This window comes from Armigeres subalbatus, chromosome 2, assembly GCF_024139115.2.
Source record: "Armigeres subalbatus isolate Guangzhou_Male chromosome 2, GZ_Asu_2, whole genome shotgun sequence".
Lineage (NCBI taxonomy): Eukaryota > Metazoa > Arthropoda > Insecta > Diptera > Culicidae > Armigeres > Armigeres subalbatus.
The window spans coordinates 43413893-43440039 of NC_085140.1; the positions used below are offsets into that span (position 1 = coordinate 43413893).

General features: G+C 39.7%; 1 protein-coding gene across 1 annotated transcript in view; it reads right to left on the reverse strand.

Annotated features, from left to right (window-relative positions):
* Window positions 1–26147, reverse strand: part of LOC134214321 (5-hydroxytryptamine receptor 2A-like) — a 388716-nt gene that overhangs the window by 200886 nt on the left and 161683 nt on the right. The window contains exon 3 of the mRNA XM_062693724.1: window positions 26014–26104. The gene's annotated coding sequence lies outside the window, so the exon portion shown is untranslated. The remainder of the gene's footprint in view (window positions 1–26013; window positions 26105–26147) is intronic.

A 26147-nucleotide genomic window follows, 5' to 3' on the forward strand; every position in this document is an offset into this window, starting at 1 on the left:
GATGCTGGCGTTGCTGACTGATGCGAGCAAGTCAAGTCCTGAGACGTCAAGTCCGTCAGTCAGTCAGTGCTTTACCAAGTGCCACCACATACATCAAAGTGGACCTGATTGATGGTTGGGAGCCACTTGAGCTACGTGCTCCGAAACGGGATGGCATATGAAAAAGGTGGGTGTTTGCTTAACTCGGAGGGCTTATTGTAAGCGATTTGATTATAATATTAATAGACCTAAAAGCTATGCAGGGGATCCTAATTGGCTTCCACACAGTGGTGGCGCGAAATTCCTTTCAGTGATGGGATTGTGGGTTGAAGCTTTTTTTTTTCGTTATCAATTTAGGTTTAAATTCTATTAAGGATGTGTACATAGTGCGTAGTGGATGCAGAGACACAGATTGCGTATTTTTTTTGAATAAAATCATGCTACTGCTGCTCCGAAATAGAATACTTTTTACGATACACGCTAACTTTCGTCTACTCAATGACTGAGTGAATTTATATTGCCGTCTTTTTTTATTATTAAGGAAATTTTACTCAATTTCCTTCAAAAGCGGGATTACTCATAGTTTTAAGTAATTCTGCTTTTGACGGAAATCGAGTAAAATTTTCTTGAAAAAAAGAGACGACAATACAATTTTACTCAATAACTGAATATATGAAAGTTAGCGTGTAGAAAGCTGAAGCTCACCAAACATGTAACATATTCTACAATTTGAATAAGTATCATCAGCTCAGAAAACGCATAAATTGTGTTATCAAAAACGACTCTGGCTCGGGAGCCCTTATTATTCAAGAACGTTCGAAACATTCGAAACATTTATCCACTCACGCATGAATGGAAATGCCTCCTTTCACAAGCAAATTTCAACCGCCTTCGCACATCCACTCATTGTGCTAAACAGTCGACACGTGTCGAAACCGTTTCTCAAACCAACACGATTGCTCAATGACTGAGAAAAACGACTGTCGAGTCATTCAATCAAGCATCGTCACTGCTTAGCTTAGTGCCGAACTGCACATTGGCAATGATCTCGGGCCGTCGTCGTCTTCATCGTCGTCGCCGTCGCCAGCCGTCATCATCTTTCCTGGCCGGAAAATGGACCCGTCTTCAAGAATTGTGTACAAACAAGCATCCAGCCGGCAGACTAGAAGTAAAGTACACATCGTGAAACTAACCAGTACATGACTGAGAAGCGAGGAACATTATTTAGATTGTTTAATGATCCAGAAGCTGCTTGTCTTTGGTTCATTAGTGGGCAGAACAGCCAGAGTCGTTATCCGACCGGCCCTAACCGGTATGGGGTAGCAGGGGAGCGTCGAATGGAAGGTGGTTGATTCTGCAGAATGTTTCAGATCCATTACCACCCACTTACATATTGTGGTCTTTACCATCGCATGTTGTCTTAAGCCTTGAGGCAAAATGTTTAATGCTGGAATGCTGAATCAAGTATGAGGCATTAAAGTCTACCTTTCTGTCAAATTGCTAATTGTTGCTGACAAGATACAAACTAACCGGCGGAACTAATTGGAGTACTGCGAACTAGTTTTCTAGACATGAATAAGATTGCGGCAGAAGTTGAATATCTAGATAAAGCACAGGAAACCATCTCAGAAAGTGGCACCGGAACGTGTAAAGTCAACTAGTTTTATTTAAAAAGTAAAAATACAAAATAAAAATATTGCAAATCTAACAAGAAGAATATGTGAGTTTGTGCGTAGTTTGAGTTTGAATCGGTAGTGATGAAACTAAGGTGATCGAAAAACTCGTGTCCATCGTGACCGATCATAAGTCTACGGAAGTGTAGTGTTGATAATTATCCAAGGTGGGATGCAAATGGAAGCACGTTTGGAGGTAGGTAAATGAATCATGAACTGCATCAGCTGTTGGGACCAATTAGGTTCAGCAGCATGACATCACAAATGAATTCAGTCCTCGTCAAATGAACTTTTTTGACAGTTCAGTAGTACTTTCGACTGACTCCGACAAGGGTCGAGTTCGTGATTGGTTGGCTGCCCCTGAGTCCAACAAGAAGTACTACTAATCTGTCACTAGATTGACGTTACATTCAGATGCTGCAGAACCTAATGAATGAACCATACACAACGCTAAAACTAGACGAATGCGATGACCCGGCCACGGCCTGAATGTCTAACAATATCCCAGTGAAAAGGTATACGGTAATGTTATAGGGTGTCGCATAAAGTATAAGCACGATTTTGATGCACTTCTATACTGCCCATGATCGCATATTTGTAACATTTGCATTTGGTCCACAAACTCAATGATTTCCAGCTGACCACAGATAAGCAAGATATTGAAGCCTTTTTTACTGTTGTGGGATAAGATACAGTAAATTGAGCTTTCTGAACGATTCACAGGTCACAAATGACAAAATTAACAAAAATGCGAGTGTTACAAATATGCGATCATGGGCAGTATTGCTTTCATTTAAATTTTAAATGACAGGCAATTTTTGAGCATCATTGTTTATATCATAATCTGTCGCTCTGTGATTTTGGAAAAATCTGAGAACATCGAAGATAGTACTGTCTGGTGAATTAGTCCTGCGATTGTCTAAAAAGTTCATGCAGCAATTCTTTCAGCGAGGCTCCCAAGTCTCTTGAAAGGAGGCGCCCAAGTCTCTTGAAAGGAGGCTCCCAAGCCTCTTGAAAGGAGGCTCCCAAGCCTCTTGAAAGGAGGCTCCCAAGCCTCTTGAAAGGAGGCTCCCAAGCCTCTTGAAAGGAGGCTCCCAAGCCTCTTGAAAGGAGGCTCCCAAGCCTCTTGAAAGGAGGCTCCCAAGCCTCTTGAAAGGAGGCTCCCAAGCCTCTTGAAAGGAGGCTCCCAAGCCTCTTGAAAGGAGGCTCCCAAGCCTCTGACAATCATTATTTCTAAACTTTGGAAGAAATTTTTGGGTATATTATTCAGGAACTCCTTTAGGAGTTGATAAACTTATTTATTCTGGATTTCTTTCCCTTTCCAACTGTATTAAATCGTAATTTTTTTCTGGTCCCCCGGGATCAAAAAGCGCATGCGTTTGTTAGCCTCATGATAAACGAATGCAATAATGGTAACTCGGCTTAGAAACCTCGAGGTTAATAACTGTTGAAGTTTTGAATGAACACTAAGCAGCGAGGCGGAAATGTCCCTGTGGAAGGTGGAATGCCAACAAGAAGAAGAAGAATACTTAAGCAGGCCGGCTGTGCAAGAGTTTTTTCCTCTTGAAAGGAGGCTTCCGAGCCTCTTGAAAGGAGGCTTCCGGGCCTCTTGAAAGGAGGCTTCCGAACCTCTTGAAAGGAGGCTTCCGAGCCTCTTGAAAGGAGGCTTCCGAGCCTCTTGAAAAGAGGCTTCCGAGCCTCTTGAAAAGAGGCTTCCGAGCCTCTTGAAAGGAGGCTTCCGAGCCTCTTGAAAGGAGGCTTCGAGCCTCTTGACAGGAGGCTTCCGGGCCTCTTGACAGGAGCCTTCCGGGCCTCTTGACAGGAGGCTTCCAGGCCTCTTAAAGGAGTCTTTCAGGCCTCTTGACAGGAGGCTTCCAGGCCTCTTGACAGGAGGCTTCCAGGCCTCTTGACAGGAGGATTCCAGGCCTCTTGAAAGGAGGCTTCCGAGCCTCTTGACAGGAGGCTTCCGAGCCTCTTGACAGGAGGCTTCCGGGCCTCTTGACTGGAGGCTTCCGAGCCTCTTGACAGGAGGCTTCCAGGCCTCTTGACAGGAGGCTTCCAGGCCTCTTGACAGGAGGCTTGAGCCTCTTGACAGGAGGCTTCCGAGCCTCTTGACAGGAGGCTTCCGGGCCTCTTGCCAGGAGGCTTCCGGGCCTCTTGACAGGAGGCTTCCGAGCCTCTTGACAGGAGGCTTCCGGGCCTCTTGCCAGGAGGCTTCCGGGCCTCTTGCCCGGAGGCTTCCGGGCCTCTTGACAGGAGGCTTCCGGGCCTCTTGACAGGAGGCTTCCGGGCCTCTTGACAGGAGGCCTCCGGGCCTCTTGACAGGAGGCTTCCGAGCCTCTTGACAGGAGGCTTCCAGGCCTCTTGACAGGAGGCTTGGGCCTCTTGAAAAGAGGCTTCCCGGCCTCTTGAAAGGAGACTTCCGGGCCTCTTGACAGGAGGCTTCCGGGCCTCTTGACAGGAGGCTTCCGAGCCTCTTGACAGGAGGCTTCCGGGCCTCTTGACAGGAGGCTTCCGGGCCTCTTGACAGGAGGCTTCCGAGCCTCTTGACAGGAGGCTTCCGAGCCTCTTGACAGGAGGCTTCCGAGCCTCTTGACAGGAGGCTTCCAAGCCTCTTGACAGGAGGCTTCCAAGCCTCTTGACAGGAGGCTTCCGAGCCTCTTGACAGGAGGCTTCCAAGCCTCTTGACAGGAGGCTTCCGAGCCTCTTGACAGGAGGCTTCCGAGCCTCTTGACAGGAGGCTTCCGAGCCTCTTGACAGGAGGCTTCCGAGCCTCTTGACAGGAGGCTTCCGAGCCTCTTGACAGGAGGCTTCCGAGCCTTCAGTCGCAGTTTCGGCGTTTACATCCTTAATGCTTTTTCTTCAGATAAGAAAAAAACCTCCTTGTTATCATCAGTCTAAAAGACTGACACTAATCTTGTGCAGAAAAATGTGACCATTTTTTGTGAAAAAATTTAAATATTTAGATGATCATTTTGGGTAGCGCATTTTTTCCAGCATTGTTTATTTTGAATGGAAATTTCCAACTTTGCAATAAAATTGTTTTCTTGGTTGTACACGAACATTTTTAGTTCATATAATGACGGATATGTTAGATTTATTAATAAATACTTGGTCGCTTCGGTCAGAAAAGAGTGGCTGCGTTTGGCAGAGACATGAAGGAAATGTTTCATTTTTTTGAATTCGGCAAGAAGAGACAGGCACAGCGTTTCCTCGCGAACAACCAAGGCAGCCAGCATACAGGGGAACTGCTCCGTTTTCCAGCACACTGTACATATATTCATCTCATCGTGGAACAAAGAAATACGGCACCAATTTTGCCGATTTTTTTGCTAACATGTATGCTCACTGATGAATATCGTAGCTATGAGATGAAGTCCAGGAGCAGTAACCCTATTTGCGTAATGAGCGTTGTCACGTTTGGCGTTACAAAAGAGAGTAGAGTAGAGTGGGGCAAGAGTGCGCGAGGGGTAAGAGTACGTTTTCGATTTTTTTGGAGTAATAAAAAAAGATAAACTAGCAGCACTGCATCCGTTTGACAGGTATTCTGGTCATAATGTGTAACAATTTGAATAAACAACAAGGGAGATATGGAGTTAGATAATTTTTTGGTCAATTGCTAAAAATAATTGTGTTTTCGCAACTAGTATTTCATTACCATATATACGTTCAATCAGATGAACATTATACCATTTCGATAACCTACTGTATAGAGTACTTTATGGTGCAGAACACCAATCCGGTTGGTTTTCCAAGAAGTCAGAACCATTACTTGAATAAATTTTAGGACTGTGGGGTAAAAGTACGCAGGAACGGGTGGGGCAAGAGTACGCATGTGAATCTTCAAGTTCTGATGTCAAACCCGTATCTCCGGCCGAAATAAGACTACTTCCAAAGCGTAAAGATCCATAACTAAGAAATAAGGAACAGAAATCGAAAATTATCACAAATTTTAAGGATAAGTTGAAGTAATTTGGTGTTAGAAAGGACTTAGCGAACAAAGCATTGAAGCGAAATAATGGACGTCAAAAATTTATTGATGTCATCCAATTTGAGAAATTGAAGATTTTTTCCGGCCCCATATCTCAAGCGTTTTGATCAAACATGAAAGCTACTAAGTAAAGCCAGACGGTCAACATCCCAAGAAGCGTTTCAGGCCAAGGATTATACTTATGTTGTGATAGTGTTGTCCCCCATATCCCTGGAAACCTTTATATGAGTTTCAAGAACTACAAGATAAGAACTGACGAAAGTAACGATTTTTGTGCGTTTTGATCAATCAAGCAACGACGCCAGCACTATCAAAATGAAGTTATTCCCTGTATTGGCCACTGGTCTTGGACTGGTTTCTGAAGGCTCCTTTTGTCAATGATGATTCAAGGATAAGAGGAAATGCAGGCATGGCATGTACCTCTGTGCAAGGACGAATTTCTTAACAGCGAAAATAGTAAGTCCGTTCCAATTATTTATATTCTTTTTTTTTGTGATACACTGCATTCAGTTTCAAACATAAAGTAGATAAATAGTTACGTGGAGATTTATATTTAATTTTCTAAAGTTTTTATGTTTTGCTGCCGACCTTTTGTTGTTTAACTAAGACTTCGTTAACAATTAATTGCATATTATTCGGCAACTCGGCCGTACGAAAACCATTTTTTTGTTAAATATCTTGGCTGTGCATATGCACAGCATATGTTTCGAAATGGACAAGTTGATATGAAATTTGCGAAAAAGAATCCACGTGTCTTGGAGGGACTCGAACCCTCAACCTCCTACTCTCTAGATAGGCGTGATAACCCCTACACAACAAGACCACTTAAAAGTCACGTTTGCGGAAAAGCCATCAGAATCCGAGTACCAACCTCCACCGCGGTTAGCTCTCTTTTTTACAAATTGAATATCTTTCGGATGCTTGATTTGTCCAATCTCCACAGGCGCTTTACTATTGTATATCCACAGCCAAGCGAGTGCACATTGTTTATAATAATGATAATATTTTTATAATAATTTATAATAATAATAAACAATGTGCACTCGAAATAATAGTAAAAAAATGAACAAATCAACATCAAATCAATTGCAAAAGCTAACCTTCAGTGATACACAAATTCAAGACTTCATTTTCATAATAACTCTTTGCATATCAAAAGCAAGGTCTAGTCTAACGCGACTAAAATTCTGCATATACATATAATTATTATTAGTTCGTTTAATTTTGTTTTGACTTCTTGGTGACTCCATTATATTCATTACAAAGAGCCAGAAAATCCATTATATCTATTGAACGGAATCCCAAAGGCAGTCTATTCTAGATGGTTTCACATAGATTTTTCTAAACATTTAACTTAAATTTAAAAAATTGAAAGTTGAACAAACTCTTACTGACCATTGTATATAATTATGAGAATTATGATTTTTTATAAACAATCTATAAATATTTAAATCACTTGGATATGGTTGAATAATTCTACACACTTAGATTATTTTACAGTATATATTTTTTAACGATCTTTCAACATTCGGCAAACAAAAGGTTATATATCGTTTTGTTACTTTCATTTTGCGATAATCCAACAAAAAGGTTCGTAAAAACAATATAACTGAACATTTGCTTTCAATAAAAAGCGGTATGTTTTTACAGTACCTATAATAGTTGACAAATGAAATGCATTTGAAGTTTCGAAACATGATTTTAGTTTCATAGTGAAATCCAATGAAAAATATATTCATCAAATAACATTTTACTTTACATTTTAAACATTATATTATATACACGTATGATACTTGTTATTGTTATCAAGTTAGCCATCAACCATTTTCAGAGTATAAAGGGTTGATTACAGCGTTTACTAAATGAATGAATCGTTAAAATTTGGCTGATGGAGATTACTGTGATTTTATTGTATATTAATGACTTTATATTTATTATTATGTGTTTACTACACTGCCCATAATTCCATATTTGTCACATATGAATAGGAAATTCAACAACGATGGTACTGACATGCGATTACAAATAGTATAGCTATTGTATATTACATTATTCATGTGGTTACGGAAAGACAACCGAGATATACGTTATCCGTGCAATGATAATGTGTATAATATGTGTACACTGTGTATAATATTTATTGAGTTAGGTTTTGATTATTGTATCTATTTTATTTCGTGACATTTAACAAAATTTATTCATTTTAAGCCAACAGCAATGTATTTTCATTTGTTGATCAAAATCATTATCATATCAGGGGGGAAGGGAAATTTAATTTCTTTTTGCTCTTTTTTCGTTTCAGAGAGCGAGCAAAGGCGCTTAAACCTAGGCTATTAGCCAGGGCAAGGCTAATACCTTCGCCCCATCCGAGGAAAATCATCGGCAAGGATAATGGAGTGACATAAATTTCTTAGCAAAGTCACTCCCAACGTATTTCCACAAATTTTCTATCATTTGCTTATAATGATACTCTTAAACCACATACCCTACCCACCATCCAATTCCTTGACATCTATGAGGGCGTCGGTGAGTCGCTGGCCTCTCGTTAAGTAGATGTCATATCATCATTTCCTTCCCTTTCCTAGTAACGGAGAAGATGGGCGTGGCCGGCAATGATAGCTTTCATGTTTTATCATTTTGGACCCCCAATTGGATTTCCATTGAATCCCAAATGGAAATCCATAAGCAATTGGGGTAAGAAAGGTAAAGAATATACATGACAACTATCAGTATGCAATCTACGAAATACTCCGTTACAACGCAACGCAACGCAACGCAACGCAACTCAATGGTGTCACCAAATTGTTGGCTTTCGAATAGGAGTACCATAAGCGATTAGCGAAAGATTCAATACATGCTAAATTTGGCTGATCAAGAAACTAGAGATGGTCGGGTTTCACATTTTGTAAATCAGAACCCGATTTGGAAATTCCTTTCAAACCCGGACCCGACCTGAACCCGGAATGAAAAATCTTATCAAACCCGAACCCGACCCGTACTCGATAATTTTTGCAGTCTTAAACCCGTGCTGGACCCGAACTAATTTTTTGGCAGAAAACTCAAACTAGATATTTTATATTTCTTTTTACACTCTAGAGGGTATAGGCCCAAACAACAAACAATCCTTAAAATTACCAGAAAAATATTCAATATTTTATTTCTTAAACTCGTACCCGACCCATGCGATTCTCCAAATGGGCCAGATTGCTACAAAGTACAGCATTCGTCGTCAGAGCGGTCAAACGAGTTTTCGGCGACTTGTCCATTCACGCATCAGGAACTGCTGTGTGCAGAAACTTTGCTGTGACGACAAGCGCAAATCTAAGCATTCCCGAATGGATACGATGAAAGCTATCATATTCGCTTTCTCCATGAGATGAACGAAACAGTGTTTAACGAACTAAGAAAACGTTTGCAGATTCCATACTTTCGTTCGGTTGTAACAAGGATAGCCAAGCAGTATCAACATTGTCGTGTGCTGAAGACAACTCCCCATGCGCCAATTATGGCACCACTCACATAAATTCAGCTAACAGAATTCATACACACTCGGACCTCGGACCTGTTTTCGAAAAGCAAGTCCTGGATCGCCCTATTGAGGTGCTTGTCCACCAGAGCAGTGCACCGCACAGTCGTACGCAGTCAATCAAATCTTGCGCTGCATTGCACGTGGAGGCTCACTTGCTTTCTGTTCAGATAACAGTGATAGTTTTGTTGCCGCTGAAGGAACAGCTGCGATCTATAAGTTGAAGTTGTGCAACCACTTTTGCGATTGTCATAAGACAAGTTTAGTACTAAAGCTATGTCCATTTAGAATCCGGAATCATTTATTGTAATGCAGCGGCACGGAAAGTGACCGCTGCAAGAATTATTTTACAGTGGTTTGTCTACGTAGGCGCCCAATTGCTGTGGCATAAATTTCACGAAATTTCGTGCAGCGTGTCCAAAATTATTCCAGATGAAAGCCGGAAGGAGAGAAAAAAGTCTGCACACCCACGATGATAATCCTGCTTATCGACGATGGAACCTACGTCAAAATGGATTTCGGACAGCTTCCTACATGGTGACGGCACGAGGAGTAGTTCCTGCGAAGTTTAAGTTTGCTTTTTGGACAAACTTGCAAAAAAAACGGATGATTTTGGCAAGGGATATGCAACTGTGGGGCAAAGACCTAAGTGTTTGTGACGAATAAGACGATGGACTCGAAGCTGTACAAGGAGGAATGTCTCAAAAACCGCGGTCGACCTTCCATAAAGCCCATGAAGGTCCCGTGAAGTTTTGGCCAGATTTGGCGAGTTGCCACTACAGCCGGGAAGTCATCCAGTGGTACCGCGATAATAACGAAGATTTCTCGCTTAACTTTTCAAAAGGTCCTAGGTAACATTTTTTTCATGAATTAATTTGAATAGCGCAATCAACAGAAAAACATTAAAGCTTTCGATTGCAGTACTCAAATTAATTCATGAAAAAATGTTACTTAGGTCCTTTTGAAAAGTTAAGCGAGATTTCATCGATAAAAACATAAATCCACGCAACTGCCCACAGCTCCGGCTCATCAAGACATTTTGGGCAGTAATGAAGCGGAAGCTTAAGAAAAGTGGAAAAACAGCTCGGGTCGCGACTCAGATGACCAAAATGTGGGACAAATGTGCCAAGAAAGTTGACTCCGGAGGTGTGCAACTTTTGATGAGAGGAAAAAAGAAGAAGGTGCGAATTTTCACTAGAAACAAGAAGAAATTATTTGTGATGTTCAGCGTCAGAATTATTGAGGAGAGGTAAGGTTTTGAAAACCTGTAAATTTATTTAAACACGCATGCACACAAAAACACACACAGTCACATACATACATAACTACATACATACACTGATGGACATGAGTATTCGTCATGTTTTCATAGTAAACTCTATTAAAACATGACGAATACTTTTGTCTATCGTTGTACAGATATAAACACACATACACACTCATATACACACATACAGATATACATCATACATAAACACGTACACGATTTTTATTATATATTAGGTACATATATTATTGGAAGCGTTTGGTACGGGAGGTCCACGCTTTCTTCCTTTCCCCTCGATTCCAAGCTATTGAGTGACTTTATTCCTGAAGTCGTTCAATATCTAGGAGTCATCTCTGCGGTACATACTGCGTAGTTGGCCTGGCCATATGAAAAGAAAAATGATGGAATTCAGAAACCGTCATTTTCCAGGATGCTTTCAAGTATTGGCTACGCAAGTATGAGATTAGATTAGATTAGATTAAAAGGAGGAATTTTTTGTATCAATAATTTTTCCTTAAAGTACAGTGAATTACCCTTGTTTTGATGTATTAACCTTATTTGTACGTCAATCCGTTACCAAGATACAGATGATTTTATTATTCCGGATTCTAAATGGACATAGCTTTATCCATTCAATTCCCGTTTTGCAAATTCGACGACTACTGGGAGGACCACATGGAAGAACCGTGGGAGTGCATGATCAGATCAGGTCGGTGAATGTTGACAATCACAGATCATCCACGTCACCCCAATGACGAGGTCTTAGAGACGATAGTATTGGAAGTGGAATCCGTTGCGGAATCAATCAAAATCGGAATCGATTGTAAATGAAAATAAATCCAGCGTAGTTAATGACGCACCACGTGAGGAAGTTAATTTGCAATGGAAGCCTTTTGTGACGATGCACGATGGAGCCGATTTTCCGAAACACATCATCATTATAGATGTGTACCGGACAGCATCGAAAGCCCATTTCCCAAGTGTGAAATAATCGCCTGCGGTTAGACCGATGTGTTTTGTTTGTTCCGCCTGCCCGTCTGCGGGCATGGATGGCTCTGGAGTCTTGTTTCCAGCCTAAAAACACATCACAACATTGTTCCGAGATCAGCTCGGAGGAGTTTTTTCAGAGAAATAATTCATCACAGTCGGTGGCTGCCCTGTGGTGGTTTGTACATCTGTTTGCGGAGGAGTACGAAGAGCTCATTTGATATTTATTTATGTTTATTCATCACGTTGGCTGCTGGCTCTTCGAGGAATGTGTTTTTCTTCTTAGATGACTGTTATAATGCTAATGGTGATTTTTCGAGGATGACTTGGGTTCGCAAGGACAGTGAAAGCAATAAAAGCACCCAGCAGCGATACTTTGGACTTCGATGGAAATGGATTGGAGAAAATCTATTCATAGATTTTCATTAGCCATTAGTTCGTTTTGCATTAAGTGACTTCAAAATCTGAATTCCATACTGACATTTAGATTTATAAATAAACATTTGATTTCGATCATTCAAAACTAAACTTAAAACATCGTCAAATGGATTGATCGTACTTTTTTTCCGCAAAAACTCAAACGGAATGATATGACATGACACATATCTAGCGCAGATCTACTCACGAACCGAATTCGGTGTACAATTTATTCCTTCCACCCGACGCGCATGATGCAAATTATATCAATTTGAATCAAGTCAATTGACAGGAAAAACACGTTCCCCGGTCCAACCTCAGCTGTTCGGTATTCGGTTCTGCCATCTGGCTGGTGGTTGTTAGCTTTTGTGTTGTTTGATTAGAAACGCTAATACTGCGATGCGATGCCGTTCGGTTGGGTGCCGTGTTCTTTGTTCAGCAGCAGCCTGCAGCCGGCAGCGCAGCGTTGTTCGTTGTTTAACATCGGGGTGTGGTGGAACATCTGCTCGTTGCCGCTGGACCAATATATGTTTTTCGCGAGCAACAGGACCGCATGGCCGTGGGTACGAAATCGGGAGAAGTCGATCCCTGCAACGGAGTTCCGAATGTGCCGTGCTGAATGCAAACCGTCTTCGGCGCCGCCGGTTTCGTCGGCTGCTGGAAATGAGCGGCATGCAATTTGTGGATGGAGAGTGTGTCAATTTTCCGGGTCACGTACAGTCAACCCGGTCGTCCCGGACCAGCATTCAACAGAACGTCTAGCTGCTACTATGTTGGGCTCAGCTGGTGTTATGTTCTTTGGCTGTTGCTGGCGGTGGTGCAGTTTGGCCAAAGGATTTTAGCCCGGAGCCAGGAGTCGTACGAACGCGGTGGAGATTATACCTACTGACTATTGGAACGGAACACGCCTAGCATACTCTATGTTTTGCAATGGTGGTGCTATGAGATGGTGCTAGGGTTGTTCAAGAATGAAACAATTTTTTGCTCTGCTTATTTTTTCAAAGAATTTCCCATGGAAATTCCTGTTAAGCTCAACCAACACGGTCCAGTCACAAATCAAACCCAGTATCATCTCCAGTCTTATCCAGTCCAGAACTCCAGACAGCTCACATAATGTATAGCAACCAGAATGTAATGACAACCGACTATTTTCTTTTGCAGTGATCGCTGATGGGGATAGCAGATACGCAGATACGTGGCTAAAGAATATTTTACACGTTCCAGATGGCAGCAGACTGAAAATTTCGTTTAGTGTGAATGCGTGAAAGAAGTTATTCTTGATCTTGGTGATGAAATCAGTTGAGTAGGTATCAATTTAAGGAGGATTTAGTTTCCGGGCATTGTTTACGTAGTATAGCGTGGATAGCAGAGTAATATGTGACCTGGTATTATAAAATATAAACCCAACTCCAAAGGAAAAGTTGCGAACAATAATTACAACACAAACAAAATATGTGACCCTATTTAGTAACAGAAAAAGTCTTAGTATAAATTAGTCATTATTTTACTGCACTTGAATCAGTTGTAAATGAACATCCCCACCCGCTTGACCAGTGCGCTGAAGAGACCGATGGTCGAAGAAAGATTTCTAAATCCGCTCCGGCATCGCCGATAGTGAAACAGCATAACAGAAGGAATTTCGTATCGTTCGCTTGCAGCTGAGGGACATGATGGTCATCTCGTTAGTTCACAACACACTACGGGACAGATCCTCCTTGCTCGTGCGGCGCCACACCCGTCAGTCGGTATGGCAGCGATTGGCCATGGTATGCTTCAGTTGGGTTGGGAAAGCTCAGAAGCGGCTTAACTATGCCGGAAGTGACACGTTTGCCGTTGTTGGGTGTACTGCTCCGACCGTGCCGATGAAGGATTTCGGTGCGGGAAACAGTCAAACATCAACCAAGCGTGCTATCCATAATTTAACAGCCTCCTCTCGAATATGACCGGATGAGTCGCCGGATGAAAGCCGAAAGGGAAGATGTTTTGGAGTATTGTTTGAAAAGAAGGCTCGCCTGCATGAGGTAGCCTCAGTGCTCTTTTCCGTCTATTTGCATCCAATTACGAAAGTTTCAGAGCGAACGATGCAGATGGAGCTTGTTTTGCGAAATCTTAGCAATGACTTGGTAGATAATTAAGTCAGTTTGGTTCAGTAGGGAAATAGCAGAAGTTTCGCATTTCTAATGAAATTGTAAACAACATTAAGAAATTCCTGTTTGGGGATCTGAATCACAAACTTGTTTATTAAACTATTTTAACTAGCTGACTGAGAACATTAAGATCGGTGATGCAAATTGAACTTTAGCTTCTGAGCAAAATTTGTTTAATTTTTTATCCACTGGTGCCTTTATTCGTATGTTGTATCTATTTAAATTTTGTAAGTTGAGTTTTTTTATTTTAGGATCTCAGTGCAACACTATTTTGTATTTTCTTATTCAAAACTGTTCACAATTCTTTTGGGATTGTTCCTCTCCGAGTAAAGCAACAAGAAGGTGATGATTACTCATGTGGAACAAATGAATTTACGATTATTGTTTTGTCCTTGAACATTTGTAGAAATTCATTCCTAAACGGCACAATGCTGACCCGAGCACATATCTACAAGTTCTTCGGTCATAAGACACGGTAAAAGCCAGCAAGGATGGAACAATCATTTGAACAGAACAGGCCCTCATTGGAAGACGACGACGATGGTTCGCATTCCAATGCATTCATCTGGAAAAACATCTGATATGTATACGTAGGTTACATGTGAAGACCTTGCGAAATAACAACTGTCTCGTTTTACACCGTCGTTCGGTTCATCGGTTCTTGGCTTGAGGATATTTTCTGTAAATAATATGCTCCATGAGGTTGGTCATCGTGTGTCTCAACAATGAATAAAATAATGATGCGAAAAGAAAGTGGAATTTCCACTACATTGGGTGCCGTTCACAGTTGGTGGTCATTCTCCGACAAAATGTGGGGTCAACTGAAGAACTTCAGTACAGTATTCAACAAACGGGGGGACATTTTTCTTCACTTGGTTTGCCCTGGATTCAAAGTGAACATGAGTAACGTGTAAAAATGTGTTTAAAATGTCAAAAGGATGATGAAGTAAAGCAAGTTTTCGTTTAGGTTAAACCAAAACAAGCGATTTTCGGGTTGAAAAATAATCTGTTTTCGAAATCTGTGGTGAGAAACATCTTTTACATCAAACAGACTTTTACTCGCTATTTTTTCTCTGGAACACGCCTGAAAGATGAACGAGAATCGTGCCTTTTTGATAAAATTTACGCCTCACTCATTTTTCGCTAAAATTTTCGGTTTGCAAAATATGACCGCAACGAGATTTAAACCCAGAGCACCAGCAAAATGGAGATTTCCACATAAGACGGAAAATTCGTAAGGCTGAACACGAAAAACTGAAAAAGTTAAATTCTCACATAAGGCTGAAACAACAAAAGGCTGAAAAATCACGAGAAACAGGTTTTAATGGTAAAATTAACATTTGACGTAACTAGGACCACAAAATGAAATACTCCATTCTGCATATAATAGCATCAAAAACAATTGTGGATCCGCTAAAACACTAACAACAATAGGATCGACTACTTCGCAACGATTTTATTGCGGTGGATTTTTTTTTGTTTCAAAACATGAGTTGAGCACAATTGACGAAATATTTTCGGAACTAGAGTTAAAGAGCACTACTGCAATGTGAAAACGGTCATCAGTTCATTTTAAAAGAATGTTCAAAATCAATTTTGTTTTGACGTGATCCTTAACCCCTCCATAATAAGCCCTTTTACCCTACTGCACAACAAATTTGGAGATATCAAAGAAAGGAACAATACTTTATTTATTGTTCTAGGTTCTTGCATATGGTTTTTGATTCTTACCAAGATTAGTTCCATTTTTTTTTTGTAATTTCTATTTTTCTCTCAATTTCTTTCGGTCTTCTTACTGCTTTTCTCTTCCTTCTTTATTCTTCTTTCATCCGTCTTCCTTTTTCCTTCTTTCTTATACCCTCTCTCTTTTCCTTCTTTATTATTACTTCTTCTTTAATCCTTTTTCTCTTCCCTTATTCTTCGTTTCTTTTCCTAATATCTTTTTCCCACTTTCTTCTCCCGTCTGCCTTCTTTTTTCTTCGTACTACCTTCTCCCCGATTCTTTCTTCTTTATTTCTTTTTCTTCTTTCTTCCTTTTTCATTTTCACTATTTTGTCTTCATTCTTTCTTCCTTTTATCTACTGTTCTATCTCTCTTCATCCTTCTACCTTCTGTCTTCTATCTATCTTCTTTCTTTTTATTTTTTTAAAATCTATATTTATGTGTTTTTTAATTCAATCTTTCTTTATTCCTTTTTCCTTCTTTCTTCCTTCTTTATTTTTTCTTCTTTCTTTTTCATTCTTCCTCTCTTATCCTTCCTTCTACCTTTTTTATTCTTTTACCTTTTTTCCGTCTTCCTCTTTACGCCTTTCTTCCTTCTTTATTCTTCCTTCTTTCTTCTTCCTTTTCCGGATTCATTTATCTTTCTTTCTTCCTGTTTTCTTCTTAATTCTTCTTTTTTTGTGTTTTCTTCCCTTTTCCTTCTTCTTTCTTTCTTTTTCCTTTCACTTTTATTCTTTTCCCTAGTCATTTCTTCGTTCTTCAATTTGTCTCCCTTCTTTCGTCTCCCAACCACCTTCTTCCACCTACTTCTTCTTTCTTCCTTATTCTTTTTTTCTTTAATTTTCCTCCCTTCCTTACTTGTTCCTTGTTTCTTCATGCTTTTTTCTCCTTTTTTCTTCATTCCTGTTTTTTAATTTTTCTTTCATTCCTTTTTCCACCTTCCTTTTACTTTTTCTTTCTTCCTTGTTTCTTCTTGGTTCTTCCATTTTTCTTCATCTTTCTTCCGTCTTCCAACTACCTTCTTTTTTCTTCCTTGTTATTTATTTCTTCTACTTTTTTTCTAAATACTTCTTCCAACTTTCTTCTTCCTTCATCCTTCTTCCATCTTCCTTCTTTATATCATCCCTGTTCCTTCTTCTTTCTTTCTCATTGTTTCCTTCATCTTTCTTCCTCGGAAGAAGGAAAAATTCTTCTTTCTTATGTGTTCTCCTTGCTTCATCCGCTCTCTTTCTTTTTCCATCTTATTTCTTCCTTTTGTCTTTGTTGTTCCTTCTTTCTTTTTCCTTTTTCCTGATTATCTTCTTCCTTTTTTATTTTCCTCATCCATCCGTTTTTCTTCTTCATTATTTATTATTTCTTTCTTTTTTTATTCTTCAATCTTTATTTTGTACTCTTCATTCTTTATTTTTTTATTTTCAATTCCTTATTCTTTATTCTTTAGGATTTTATTCTTTATCTTTACTCATTATTTACTATTCAACCACTCAACTTGCACTCCATCGTATGTTTGGGATTCATGAATCTGTGTCAAAAGTCGAAGGTCAAAAGGTCGAAGGACAAAAGGTCGAAAGGACAAAAGGTCAAAGGGTCGAAAGGTCGAAAGGTCAAAATGTCGAAGGGTCAAAAGGTCGAATTTGTAGCATAACGTCGAAGGTCAAAAAGACGAAGTACAAAAGGTCGAAAGGACAAAAAGACAAGGAATGAATAGTGAAAAGAGAGACGTATGAAAAGAGTAATGAGCATAGGTAAATGAAAAGTGAAAAAGTAGTGCGTAGTGAGAAGGGAAAGTGGATAGTGAATAGTGAGTAGTGAAAAGTGAGAAGTGAGAAGTGAACAGTGAGAAGTTAGAAGTGCATAGTGAGAAGTAAAAGGAAAAAGGAAGAAATGAGAAGTAGAAAGTGACAAATAAGAAATGTGATATAAGGAGTGATAAAAATGAGAAGAGAAAAGATAGAAAGATGGAGGGAGGAAAAATATACGGTAAGAGAGAAAAAAGAAGAATGAAGAAGAACAGAGGAAGAAAAAAGAACAAGAAAAAAAGAAAGAAGATGGAAGAAGGAAAAAAGAAGGACCAAGGAAAAATGAAGAAGGAGAGAAGACATAAGGAAGCAAAAAAAAAAGAAAGAAGCAAGTAACAGGGAATGGAAAATAGAAAAGAAAAAAGGAACAAAGAAGAAAGAAATAAGTAAGAAAGAAGGAAGAAAAAGGAAAAAAGAAGAAAGAAAGAAGGAAGTAAGGAAGAAGAAAGAAAAAGAAAGAGGAAGGAAAAGAAGGGATAAAAAAGGATGAAAGAATAAACAAGGAAGAGAGAAGCAAAACAGAATAAATGAATGAGGAAAGGAAAATTAGGCAGAAATAAAAAAAACAGGTAGAAAGAAGGAAACAAGAAGAAAGAAAGAAAGAAGAGAGAAAGAATAAAGAAAGAGAGAAGAGAGAAAGAAAAAAGAAAGAAGAAAAGAAGAAAAAATAAGCAAAAAAGAAGTAAGAAGGAAAAACGGAGGAAGAAAGATGGAAGTAAGAAATAAGTAAGAAAGAAGGTAAAAAGAAAAACCCAGATCAATCCACCTAGCGTTGGTGGTGCCTTTCTCGCGCATTAAAAAAAATAAGTTTTTCAAATATTTTTTTCCAAGGGGGGACCCTTGGCAGAAAAACAATGTTTTTTCAATAACTTTGGAACGCAATGACCGATCGGGCCAATTTTCAATAGGAAACAACTATCGCGTTCGCAATCCGCGTCGACTGCAACTTGTTGCGAGCAAATCGAATAATGCTAAGTACCAAAAAGTGTGTCTCACATTTTTGTACACACACACACACACACACACATACATACACACATACAGACATCACCTCAATTCGTCGAACTGAGTCGATTGGTATATAACACTATGGGTCTCCGAGCCTTCTATTAAAAGTTCGGTTTTGGAGTGATCCTATAGCCTTTACGTATACTTAGTATACGAGAAAGGCAAAAAGGAAGAAAGAAGTTAGAATGAAGAAAGAAGTTAGAAGGAAAGTAGAAGAAGGAAAGAAGAAGGAAGGAAGACACAAGAAAACAAAACAATAATGTAGACAGAAGAAGCAAGTAACAGAAAAGGATGAAAGAAAGATGGGGGAAGTAAAAAACAAAGAAGGGAGAAATAAGGAAGTAAAACGGAAGAAAGAAGGAAGAAAGAAAGAAAAAAAGGAAAAAAGAAGGTAGAAAGAAGAAAGAAGGAAGATAGACGGAAGAAAGAAAGAAGTCAAAAAGAGTGAAGAAAGAAAGAAGGAAGAAAAACTGTTTCCAGAAAAACTGAAAAAAGAAAGAAAGAAGGGAGGAAGAAAGAGAGAAGAAAGAAGTTATAGGAAGTATATATAAGAAGAAATAGGGAAAATGAAATATGGAAGGAAGAAAGAACTAAGAAAGAAAAAAGAAGGAAGAAGAATGGAAGGAAAGAAGCATATGAAGTAAAAGAAAAAAGAAAAATAGAGAGAATAGAGAAAATAATTTACAAAACTTACAAAATTTACAAAATTTACAAAATTTACAAAATTTACAAAATTTACAAAATTTACAAAATTTACAAAATTTACAAAATTTACAAAATTTACAAAATTTACAAAATTTACAAAATTTACAAAATTTACAAAATTTACAAAATTAACAAAATTTACAAAATTTACAAAATTTACAAAATTTAAAAACTTTACAAAATTTACAAAATTTACAAAATTTACAAAATTTACAAAATTTACAAAATTTACAAAATTTACAAAATTTACAAAATTTACAAAATTTACAAAATTTACAAAATTTACAAAATTTTTTTTTTTTTTTTTGTGGTTTAAAATTCAGTTTATTTTGTCAAATTCATGTTAGTTTTTATAATGTTGTTTCGAATTCAAAAATCTACAGTTAGTTCAAACTCTAAAGCGTTTACATCAATTCTTCCATTACAAAGATTAACGTAGCAGATGTAATTAATTAGAAGTTTTAGAATTTGTACACGAGCTGTTCTTCGTATGCCTGGCAAAGCGGGCTTCGCGAGGTCTTCAAACGAAAGTCGTCTCCATCCATCCGTTACTTCCGCCAGCTTCTGCTGCAGGACCGTCCATGCCGGGCCGACACGAGCACAGGAAGAAAACTTGTGTTGAAGTGTTTCGGGGTAGCCACAGTGCTGGCAGTTCTCGTCAGCTGCTAATTGCATCACGTGTAGCAGTTTACGGTGCTCAATTTTCCCGTTCACGAAAAGATAGAGTTGTGTACGTTGTGCTGATGATAGCTCTTTCATGCGTATATTGCGCCACGCGCGTGGCCAGTCAACTACCGGACTGTTGCGTTCCACCTTTGGTAGCTCAGTTTGAAGTACGAAATGCTGGTGGATTTGATCGGCGGAGGGGTTTTGTAAGATTTGGCGAGGAATGTGGGATAAGTTTGAAAGGATTGATTTGATGTCGGGATTGTCTATTGGAGTTGCTGGGCGAGGATTTGCGTGGAGAATAAAGGATTTATAGTGAGGAATGGAATCGATCTCTGTTATGTGTCTATTTATTGCAAGACTCTTTGCTTTCAGTGCTGGGACTTGTAAGCCTAAGCCACCGTGGTCCTTCTTCCGAACAAGTTGCATAATGGGAACGCGGGCGACTATTCCTCTCCATAGGAAAGATCCCATCGTCGATGTGATTTTTGCTGTATGCACGCCAAGCGGAGGGAGCACCGAAGAGAGGTACCACAATTTCGACGTGCCGAACGTATTCAGCGTGATTACCTTCTGGTGCAGTGTAAGCTTACGCAAAGATTGTAGCCACATTTGTTGCGCAAACTTTCCCACCATCGCATTCCAATTCATCGATGTCATCAAGCGTATTGAGTTTGCGAAGGAAATACCCAAAATTTTGACTACATGAGTAGTTTGTAGCCACTGGGTTTCAAACATATTCCCTTCGCAAAACCCAACATTTACCGCAACTGTTTTGCGCAAATTCAGTCTCGCGCCGGCGGCAAGACCAAAACGACGAAAACTTCCCTCATCGCCTCGATCTGCCACGGTGACGTTACGATGACGCTGATGTCGTCGGCGTAGGCAACGAGCAGATCATCCCGCACACTTGCTCAAGCCTACACACCAGTGGATGGAGATAGAGCACGAACAGATGCATGGACAACGGGTCGCCTTGCCGCACCGACCGTGTGATCTCAAACGATCGAGAGAGGTGCCCATTGATAAGCAGCCGGGATGTGGACCGACTGGCTATGTTCGAGAGAAGAGAGATGAGTTCCTCGTTGAACCCGAGCGACCGCATGGTTTCGAAAAGGAACGAGTGCCGCACCCGATCGAACGCGTTCTCCAGATCGAAGCTGATGAGCTTACCAGCGCGACGGTGATGACGGAGACTGGCGATCCGATCTTTCAAAGCGAGAGTGGCCTGGAAGATGTTTCGCTCTGCGTTTGAGCATTTCTGTCCGTTGCTAAGGACGCGGTGGGCCTGCATAACGCGTTCCATCCTGTTTTTCAGGATGCGGAAAAGCAATTTATAATCGCTGTTGAGCAGCGATATGGGCCGGTATGCTCGGGCTGTGTTGTCGCCTCCCTTCTTCTTCACTAACACGATGACGCCCTCTACGAAGGCATGGGGAGATTTCCGTTGAGTGCTTCATTCATAAGCATGTTCAACTCACGGTGGATGACATCGAACATCCGGAGATAAAATTCTCGTGGGATCCCGTCGGCACCGGGGATCGTTTGGTTGCGCTCGCCCTGATAGCAGGCAGAATTTCTGCTGTTTGTATCTCCTCCATGCACGCTTCGTTCAGTGGGTCGTCCGGTGGGATAACACGTTCGCAAGCAAAATCGTCCCCGTTGTTAGCATTGCCGTCGTTTTCAGCTGTTTCTTCTGAGTAGAGAGTCGAGAAAAAGTCAAACAGATTTGCGTCGACTGCTTGGGGCTCGACGATGATTTCGTCTTCTCCCATTTGCAACTGCGTAATCGTGGTTTTCTTCCGTCATCTTTCCCCCAGCTGGAAGATCGAGATTGGCTCGCCGGCCACGTGCGTCGCGTTGATGCGCATAAATATGTGAGAGAAATTACGCTGCAGTGCCAACATTTCCCTTTTAGCCGGTTGATGGTGGTGGTCGTATGTGGCTGCTGATAATAGCCGTCGTACGCTAGCCGTAGTTGCGCATAGAGGTGCTGATGCGTATCGTGGAATTCTTCGTAGACGGCACGAGATTTCCACTTGATAAAAGATTTGATTTTTGGCTTAGCGTACGACAGCCACCATTGCATACACGACGCGTAGTTTCTGCGCTGACGAGTCCAATATTGCCACTTATACTGAAACTCGGCAACGTTTTCTTCGGTAAGAAGATGCGGTCGAAGGGCCCAGAAACCGCGCCCGGGCTCGTGTCCCAGTGGGGGGAGACAAAGTCTGAGCGTTAGCGCCTTGTGATCCGTGAAACAGCAGACGTGCGTGTAGGCCGACTGCAGTTTGTCGCGAAGAGCACGGCTGACATAGATCCGATCGAGCCGAGATCGCGCGTTTCGACAGACATAGGTAAAACCTGCATCACGTGGACACAACTTCTCCCATACATCATGTAGCTGCAGCTGCTGTACAGCTGTTTTGAGGGACGGACTGGTGTTCGGGCTGGACGAATCGCACGCACGCAGCACGCAATTGAAATCGCCAGCTACGATGACGTTCTCGGTGTGGTGGCGGAGATAATAGGCAAGCGTGCCATTAAAGAACTCCTCTCTAGCAGCGCGTTGAGCAGTGCCGGAGGGAGCGTAGACGTTGCAAATCGTTGTGTCGTGCACTCGCAGCGCGATTAGTCGGCTGTCCAGGCTCTTCTCCACGTGAGTGACATGGATGTGCTCCTTCACCGCAACAGCTGTGCCTCTCCTCGTGTGGTCCACATTCGCGAAAACGACAAAGCCAGGCAAGGAAAGCTGTTCGTTCTCGACTTCCTGCAGACACACGATATCGAGGTTTTGGCTGCTTATGAAGGTTCGGAGTGCGTTCAGTTTTGTGGGGTTCGTAATCGTGCCGATGTTGATGGATGCGAGATTGTAAGACGTGAGAGCCATTTATGGAAGAAAGTCCACATCCTGCTCGTCGTCACCGTCGTTGCATCGCTGTTTCTTGCCGGGCGGGCGTCCTCGGCTTCGGCTGCTTCTCGTCGATGTGGATGAATCGTCCGTGTCGTTGCCGGCGGTTCGGTCTTTCGATCGCAACGCGTTTGCTGGCTTTTTGAATATGTCAACCAAGACCACTTCAGCGGTCTGTGGTTGTGTGCGCAACGACGACGATGTGCTGCGCGAGATTTGTGTTTGCAGCGGGTTGGGAGACACCGTTCGTGCAATGGGCGCAGTCGGCTGGCTTGCAGTTGGGTTTATTGAGTCAGACGGTTCGGTCTGACTCGACGGCTGTGGCAGCTCGGGGAAAGCCTCCAGCGATGCTGGTGGTGGAACGACAGAACGCTGACCTACCGGTTTGGCGCTCGGGGGTTTTGCACCATTCGTCTTCTTCAGTGGCTGTCGTGGCCCAGTTTGCTACGCCACGTTTGCATAGCTCTTCTAGACTAGCAGCTTTTTGTTCTGGACACACGATATGCCTGTATGCGCTTGGTCTTTGCAGTATTTACAAGAGACGATCTGTCCCTTGTAAACAATGTAGGTCTGCTGAACATCGATCGTTACCCATGAATTGATATTTCAATGGACTACCATTCGGGCCGACCAAATGCCGAGCGGTATCCCACCGAACTCGAACCCTTCTCCCCATGTTAGCTCTCGCAGCGAAAACACTTCACCGAACGCACTCAAGAATTCCACGATTTTTTCTTCGGGGACGTTTTCTGGCAGGTCGTGCACTTTAACCTCTACACATCCATCTTCCATGGTGATGCGAAGCTTGTATTTTTCCCCGCGTGCTCCACTTCATGCTTCTCGTCATGTTCTTGCACTATTCGTTGTGCGAGCGCCAGGTTGTCAACCTTGACGAACGCACATTGTTCACCTCTGTGGCACTGTAGTCTCAACACTTCTTCTTTCTTCAGGCCGAGTACCGTGCGGCAAAAGCCGTGAACCTTTTCGAATGACGGCTTCACCGGGAAACTCGAATAGTCAATACGAAAAGTATTTTCTCGCCTCATCGCGGATCACTAAAACGCGCGACGCGGCACAGACGGAATCGAACTTTAACCACTGTAATCGATCACTTGACTTTCCAAGAGCGCAATCGGAAACACGTCTGCACGTCTCAGAAGCTGAGCGGTAAACAAAATTTACAAAATTTACAAAATTTACAAAATTTACAAAATTTACAAAATTTACAAAATTTACAAAATTTACAAAATTTACAAAATTTACAAAATTTACAAAATTTACAAAATTTACAAAATTTACAAAATTTACAAAATTTACAAAATTTACAAAATTTACAAAATTTACAAAATTTACAAAATTTACAAAATTTACAAAATTTACAAAATTTACAAAATTTACAAAATTTACAAAATTTACAAAATTTACAAAATTTACAAAATTTACAAAATTTACAAAAATTACAAAATTTACAAAGTTTACAAAATTTTATAAAATTTACAAATTTTACAAAATTAACAAAATTTACAAAATTTACAAAATTTACAAAATTTACAAAATTTACAAAATTTACAAAATTTACAAAATTTACAAAATTTACAAAATTTACAAAATTTACAAAATTTACAAAATTTCATAAAATTTACAAAATTTACAAAATTTACAAAATTTACAAAATTTTACAAATTTTACAAAAATTTACAAAATTTTCAAAATTTACTAAATTTACTAAATTTACAAAATTTACAAAATTTACAAAATTTACAAAATTTACAAAATTTAAATTTAAAAAATTTACAAAATTTACAAAATTTACAAAATTTACAAAATTTACAAAATTTACAAAATTTACAAAATTTATAAAATTTACAAAATTTACAAAATTTACAAAATTTACAAAATTTACAAAATTTACAAAATTTACAAAATTTACAAAATTTACAAAATTTACAAAATTTACAAAATTTACAAAATTTACAAAATTTACAAAATTTACAAAATTTACAAAATTTACAAAATTTACAAAATTTACAAAATTTACAAAATTTAAATTTACAAAATTTACAAAATTTACAAAATTTACAAAATTTACAAAATTTACAAAAATTTACAAAATTTACAAAATTTACAAAATTTACAAAATTTACAAAATTTACAAAATTTACAAAATTTACAAAATTTACAAAATTTACAAAATTTACAAAATTTACAAAATTTACAAAATTTACAAAATTTACAAAATTTACAAAATTTACAAAATTTACAAAATTTACAAAATTTACAAAATTTACAAAATTTACAAAATTTAAAAAAAAAATACAAAATTTACAAAATTTACAAAATTTACAAAATTTACAAAATTTACAAAATTTACAAAATTTACAAAATTTACAAAATTTACAAAATTTACAAAATTTACAAAATTTACAAAATTTACAAAATTTACAAAATTTACAAAATTTATAATAAAGGCTGTTCAGTTTTGATATGCCCTGTGAAAGTTGGTTAAGCATCGAAAACTATTCGGTCACCGATCTCATGGAGCAAACAACCAATATGTCAGCCACAGTAAAGAGCACAAGTGGAGCGAAATGTTTCAATTCCATTTCGATTGTTTGTTGCAGTAATTCAATTTGCAGTTTGAAAATCTGGCTTTGGCTGAATGTGTTTCCGTGTAAAGTGGAACGGAAAAAATCACCATCCCGATTGCGATGGCTTCATAACTGCAGCGTGATTGATTTGATGAATCTTTGTTGGGGCACGGGCTTTGTGTTTCCTTTGAAGTTGATCGAGTGGACAAAACCAGATGAAATCCAAACTGTGCTGACGTTAATTCGCTTCACGGTTGAAGTATTTTTGTACATCGAAACAAAGCAATTCCACAAGTTAGTTATTCGTTGGAAATGTTTGTTACGTGCTTTCATGATGTTTGAAGAGATTTGTGTGCATGAATGATTCTCGAATAATTTCAATCTATTGCTGGTAGGTATTTGTGCAAAAATGAAACAATGCATTCTGGTTCTCGGATGATTACGGTACGTGTACTGTCCATTATTATCCAACCACAAATGAAATTTGTCCTATGTCCAACCGCATAGGACAGAGTTAGAAGTTTAGGGTTTTTTCTTTTAATACATACATCATTTGGTGACATCTGCACCTTTCATTCAAACATTTTTATGCCACATTTATCATAAATGTACACCCCGTTCTCTTACCTGCTTAGTTTTATCGCCCAGTGCTCAGATCATGTTCCAACGCAGCACATGGCAACATGCCAAACGCCTCATCGACAACGAACGACAACTTCTGTAAAAAGATAAACAGAACAAAAGTGAAATCAATTAATCCC